This window comes from Panthera leo, chromosome A2 (genome assembly GCF_018350215.1).
Source record: "Panthera leo isolate Ple1 chromosome A2, P.leo_Ple1_pat1.1, whole genome shotgun sequence".
In the NCBI taxonomy this organism is placed as follows: Eukaryota; Metazoa; Chordata; class Mammalia; order Carnivora; family Felidae; genus Panthera; species Panthera leo.
In genome coordinates, this window is record NC_056680.1 from 133,345,454 (window position 1) to 133,352,287 (window position 6,834).

At 40.9% G+C, this 6,834-nt stretch overlaps 1 pseudogene; it reads right to left on the reverse strand.

Annotated features, from left to right (window-relative positions):
* Positions 1-492: 492 nt before the first annotated feature.
* On the reverse strand, positions 493-646 carry LOC122214720 (annotated as a pseudogene).
* Positions 647-6,834: the final 6,188 nt, after the last annotated feature.

Sequence of the window (6,834 nt, forward strand, 5' to 3'; positions counted from 1 at the left end):
CGAATGTTCCAAGGTGATCCCAGAGGCACTTGGCAGGAAAGGCAGTGTTATTCCCTTAAGAACAAACAGTTGAACGAATGTACTTGAACCAGTTTAGCTTGGAATATCTCCTTCATTTCACTGATCATATTGAAGAACTCCAGAAACTACTTTCAAGGAATTCTCCAACTACTCAACCATATCCAATAGGTATAAAGCCTAAGGCAAACCTTGGCAACCACAAGGATACCATAAAGTGTACCCTGAAAGATCATCTCCATCTAGGGCCTGCAATAAGTAAGCTCCTTGCTATTCCAAAGGAAAATTTGTTTAAGTAAGTCTAAATTTACCAATGCCAATTTCAGCGTTACCACTGAAAAAACTAAAACAATTGTCATTCAGGTGGCACTCTGATTTGTCATCAATTCAGAATTTACTAAATCTTAAATTTTCCTAATTATATAATACTGCTTTCAAAGAATCCAGGGACAGGACTGCATTTTGAAGATGTATTGATGATGTGCTCAAAAAGCCTTGTGGAAATAACCATTGACTACCTCACTTGATGAAATTAGTTACAAGAATGAGGAAAAAATTTTTCATATAAAATCAGAAATGTTAATGTCTCCTTCTACACTTGATCTTAGCCAAAAGGCCGAGAAGCAATTTTAATGTCTCCTTCTAAAGTTACCTATGTTACTAGCATTCACCCCACCTAAGACAATATGAATGTAATTACAGTTACCCTTCTAAAAAGGCCAGGCATGAATTTTAAGCTACTTAATAGCTCTTGAATTTCTACCAGGTTTTCAGTTATGAGGCCAATCACTGTTTCAGCTATACAAGTACTGTTTCCCATGGCCCTGACCGCAGTAAGAGTTAAGTCTGACATCTGGAAAGCACAGCAGCCCCTGGTGTCTGGGCCATGTCCCCAGTTAGTGAAATCAGAATCTCTGGTGGTGGCAAGGGGGAGGATTCGATACTGAAATGCTCCTAAAAGTTTCCCAGGTGATTCTGTTGTGTAGCCAGGGTTGTGAATCACTGTGGCGGATAAACAGCATTGTGCTGAACACAGTGATGGACATAAGCAACATGTAATTTATTCCTTGCCCTTAAGGACTTTGCCTCGGGGAAATAATTCTGCAATTATTCTGCAAATAATGAATATCTTTTGGAGCACTTCACTACTTGTTTTCCCCTTCCCTGAAACTTTTCCACCTACAGGCTGCCACTGGAGTGGGCTTAGGCAGCTTTCTGTATCAAAAATCCCTGCCCCTGCCAACCACGCTGATCAAACGGAGGACTGGATATGCAGCACAAGATGAAATGATCGAATCTCTTGAAGTTTGGAAGTAAGATCCTAAAAGTCAAATTCAGTTATTTGAGGGCAGTTGAGCTGAAAGAAAACTGAAATGATAACATGGAAATTGGGGAGAGACAAAGGGAAGAATGTGAAAGCAAATATTCCTGGGAAAGCATCAGAGGAGTAGTGTATGATCTTGAGAGTTAGGAAGAGAGTCGCCTAGCTTTCTGATATGTTCCAGTTCATATCCTGCAAGGCCCATTTCTTGGACTCTGTGGGTCCACAATACACTGTCCTTATTTTGAGCTACTTGAGTGAGTCCCTACACCTTGCAATAAAAAATACTCCTGTCTGCTCTTCATATTCTGGGTCCCAGTTCGATACCAATCTGATCTGTGAGCCCTCCATATCCTTACCTAGTTTCATGAAAACAGTAAAAGCAGTAAGAGTTCAGATAAATGGGAAACCCAAGGGCACTAGAGAGTGGTCTCTGGGGCTTCAAAGATCAGATGGGAACTGAACTAGGATCTAGAAGGAGAGAGAATGGAGCTCACTCCAGGTAAGAGAAAGAGCAAGTCACAGATGCAGGAATGTACCAAAGGAGCTTGGAACCTACATGGAAAGATGGGAGACACTGGAAAATTCATTTTATTTGGTGGAGATGAACCAGATTGAAGGCCAGCAATACTAACTCAATGTTTTTCTACTCCTTGGTTTCTCCTGCAGGTTAAAAGTCCTGGTGCTCCATACTCTTAAATAAATACTTTCTAAAGTCTTAAATACCTCCCATTCTGCCTAACTATTCTAGGTGAAAATGCAGTAATAATAACAAATTAAAAGTAATAAAAGAAAAGCATTGATAGAAACAAACAGACAATTGCTTGCCAGTGTCTACCCAAAATAGTACACACCAGTGGAAGCTTATGGCCTGTTTTATTCCCTGCATCCTCTGGCAGAAATTGGTTACTGAGAATGTTTTACTCCTACTGTCAAAGTAATTATGTATCTTTAAAGTTTTTTTTTTAACTTACTTGCATTTTTTTTTAATTTTTTTTAACGTTTATTTATTTTTTGAGACAGAGAGAGACAGCGCATGAACGGGGGAGGGGCAGAGAGAGGGGGAGACACAGAATCGGAAGCAGGCTCCAGGCTCCGAGCCATCAGCCCAGAGCCTGATGCGGGGCTCGAACTCACGGAGCGTGAGATCGTGACCTGAGCTGAAGTCGTGACCTGAGCTGAAGTCGGACGCTTAACCGACTGAGCCACCCAGGCGCCCCAACTTACTTGCATTTTTACATGCATGGCTAGCATATTGGTCATAGTCCATGACCATTGTTGGTGACAGGAAAGAGTATATTTCAGTATTAACTATAATTAAAATGCATTTTTGGATAATATTCTATAAATATTGAATTTATCTGTGAAGTTTGCAATAGTATTAACCATCAACAGGAATAATGAGAACAAGGTTCTAAGTATTAGGAAAACTTTCAGTTCAAGCACTTTTCCATCAGTGATATAGACATAGAGTCAAGGTGTGCAGCCAGGGGCAATGCAGGCAATCAGCCTGCATCAGTGTATCAGTCCTAGACTGACATTTGCCGAGGGCCCTCAGAGTGACTCTCACCAGCTCACTTCCAGTAACCTTCTTGCTAGAGTATCTACATTCAGTATCTTCTATCTCAATTAAACCACGTCCTTTAAATTAGAGATTGCCCATGCTGGATGGGCTCTTAGAGATTATCTGACATTTTGCCAATGAGGAAACTAAGGTGGATAATTGTTGGGATTAAGGGAAATGCTGAATTTACTTTTTTTAAAAAATATATTTTTTCTTCCATCTAATATCTCCATCATTTAACTGGAATAACTTTTTAAAGTCTCTCATTCTCTTTCCTTAGAATGCAGGCAGGAGCAGCTTGTGCAAAACCAGCCTACTCCATACGTCAAGCAGTGTTTGTATATATTTCAGCGTATCCAAGCAAGGCCTTTTTAACTTTCCATCCTACGAACGGAGCTGTACTTTCCTGAATGGCAGCCAGGAAAAAACTTGGAGATTTGGCAGGAAGACTGTGGGAAGCCTGGTGCAACACCAGGCTGAGATCTGGAGCAGAGGCTTTCTACAAAGGCAGAGGAGTGCAACACCTCCCTTTGTTTAGTGCTACATACGAGTACAAATGGAGCCCCCAGATTGCAATCAGGCCTATTGTATAAACTTGGGGTTTCCATGCCATACAGCATTTTTGGCACAAGTACCTTATTATTTTTCAGCTGGAAAACCAATTAGCATTCTTTTTATATCTGGGTGTTAATACTTGGGACTTAGAGCGATATTTTGGCCACCAGCCCACATGGCTGTAGTCTCTTGGGCAATGCCTGACAAATTAAGATAAAACCGTTACTTCATGTTTTCCTACAAAGAGAAAACAAAAACTGTTTCCTGCTCTTATTAATTGGATGAAGTCAATTTCCACATATAACAAATAAAAAGGTAGGCATAATCAGGGTGTCAACCCAGAGCTCTTATCTCTCCCCAAGCTGGTTCCTCTGTAGGAATGTGAGGGAGCAAGAACTGTCAGGTTCTGACTAAGCTTTCCTTCTCTTAGAAAATCTCCTCACAGTCAACAGAGGATGGGCTTCAAGCACCACGAGGTCACCCTTTGGCCTCTGGCGTTTTTGCTTCCCAAGTTCGAGCAGTGTGATCTACCTGTTAGCAGATTCCAGTCTTGACAAGTGCATTAGTCATAACAGTCAAGAGGGCACTGCCCAGTTTGAAAGAAATAAAGAGAGCCAAATATTTCTCTGTCTTAAGAGCAGAGCAAAGTAAAGTTCACACTCTAGGAATGCGGTTTGTGATTTGAGAAAGCCATATCTGGGCTGCTGTCTCAGAATCTGAGCATATGAAGTGGAGGAAAGGAGGTTGAAATTGTTTTCAGAGGTGCCCATCTTGTGAAATACTCCCTTATGATAAACAAGCCTTGCCATGGTGACACAACTTAATGCCATAATCAGAGGAATGTGGCCCTCCAGCAAGCAGACCACAACTTGGGAAAATCTCCAGGATGATGAAAAATATTTAGAAGGCAAGTGGTAAAACAAACAGAAAGGAAACAGCAAACCAATTGCAGTCTGAAGACGAAAATATGTTGGACACAAGAAATAGTTTGGGTGTAGTTACAACAACGTTTCTGTGTTGTTGGTACTGAATGTACATTTCTTTGCTAGAAGTGGCCTGAGGGGCCTGCTTCTCCCCTTCAAGACTTTCTTTGTAAATAGTGGGTGTGGCATCCTAAAAAAAAAAAAACAAAACACAAACATTTGAAAGGCTTCTTTAAAGGATTTTTACAGAACATATTCTTTGCAACAAAATCTATTCTGGAGCTATATAATTTAACAAGGGGGCTGTATTCTGAGTCATACGGAAATTTATTATCCTTTTTTTTTTTTCTTATTGCTGTGTTTGCTATCAAACACAGAAAATGATTGCCTGTAATAACCTCGAGGAGTGACTAGAAAATGTCCAGTCTTGCACAGGAAAAGAAGCATGAAAATTGATGTCTTAGGCACCCATTCCCCTACGTACAAGGTGACCACAATCCCGATTTGCCAGCAGTCACAGTTTACTCCAGTTGTCCAGGTCTCATTACTAATAGTGCCCCTTTCACTCACAAAAACGGTTTGGGTAATAAATAATTTAATGACCCTACTCCTGCACAGAGACGAACAGTCAACTGTCTATTCCTACGTCCTCAGAGGACACCAGTGTGATGCTTGCCAAGCTCAGAACCTGAAAGCAATAGAAAAAAGGGAGGGGGAAGGGAGCTGCTGTCATCTTGCCCAGAAGAATCTTCAACAGTTTGACTAAAAGAAGCATAGAAAAACCATGCTTCCGCTTCTGCTGGGGAAAGGAGAGAAACTGTCCAATTGCAGAGATCCCCTGAGGCAGCCTTCAGGAGTACCTGGGTGCTTCCCACGAGATTCTGAAGTGAGGTCTACACAAGTGTTTCTTTGTCAGCTCCTGAAAGGCAGGAGTCATTTCAAAAGCAGATATGCATGTTTTTTGTGCCTCGCAGTTTCAAATGTACAGATAGCCCCCACACCAATGATTTGACTTGTGACTTTTTGACTTTACCATGATGCACAAGTAATACACGTTCAGTAGAAATCATACTTCAAATTTTCTATTTTGATCTTTTCCAGGGCTAGCAATATGTGCTATGGTCCTTTCTTGGAATGCTGGGCAGTGACAGTGAGCCACAGCTCCCAGTCAGCTGCATGACTATGGGGGTAAACAACCCATCCACTTACAACCATTATGTTCCCAGGGGCACCTGGGTGGCTCAGTCAGTTAAGCATCCAACTTCTGCTCAGGTTATGATCTCGTTTTGTGACTTCGAGCCCTGCATTGAGCTCTGTGCTGATAGCTCTGAGCTTGGAGCCTGCTTCGGATTCTGTGTCTCCCTCTCTCTCTGCCCCTCCCCCCTCGCGTTCTGTCTGTCTGTCTCTCTCTCAAAAATAAACATTTTTTTTAAAAATTAAGAAAGCAACCATTCTGTTCCCATACAACCATTCTGGTTTTCACTTTAAGTGAAATTACATGATCTATTCAACACGTTATTATAAAATAGGCTCTGTGTTACGTGATTTTGCACAACTGTAGGCTAAAGTAAGTGTTCTGAGCATGTTTAAGGCAGGCTAGGCTAAGCTATGATGTCCAGTAGGTTAAGTGTATTAAATGCACTTTCAACTTCTGATATTTTCAACTTATTATGGGGAATAGGGATGTAACCCAGTCATAAATCGAGGAAGATCTATCTATACTGCTTAGATGTTCCAAAGCAGAAAGTATTTAGCCATTTCATATTGCCACCAGCACACTGCTGGGCTGAAGCTATTTGGATCAAAATGGAAATTCTTTGATCTCTTTTACATCTAAGTTTAACTGTGGCCTGGGCCCAAAAGGTGGACTAATTTTGGCAACTTCCCTTGTACACTTTTATCTAAAGATAAAAGGAACACTTGGAAGCATAAACAGAAGGTGCATTTCTGTGAGTCCAGTAGCCATCACATCAAACAAACAAGAATATAGAAGCTTCTGCTGAACAGTAGCTCTAATTTCTTCAGCTCTGTTTTCCTCCCTCATTCACTGGCAGCTAGTAGGATTATTTCCTTCCATTGTAAACATATAAAGATAAAAGAACATTAAATAATTTAAAAAGCAAAGAACATTTCCAGTACAGTGGCTTTCAGTTTTACATGAAATTTTAAAAAATTAAAACACCATATTTTTTAAGTTATGAAATTATTACACTGGCCTTGGGTCCAGGAGTTCAAGCATGCTCTGAAAATGTGTGGATGATGGGAGATGTTAGAAGAGTCACTCTCCTAACCTCCTCTGTCTCAAGGGTCTGAGCTTTAATTGGAATTTACAGTATGGGAAGCTTGGCTCAGTTAGAATGGAACATAGGCCCCCATAGGAAGTCAGCCTAGAGCTCCAGGAAGGAATCATGACTTCACAATTTGTGAATTCTTCAGTCAAGGACCAAATGAAA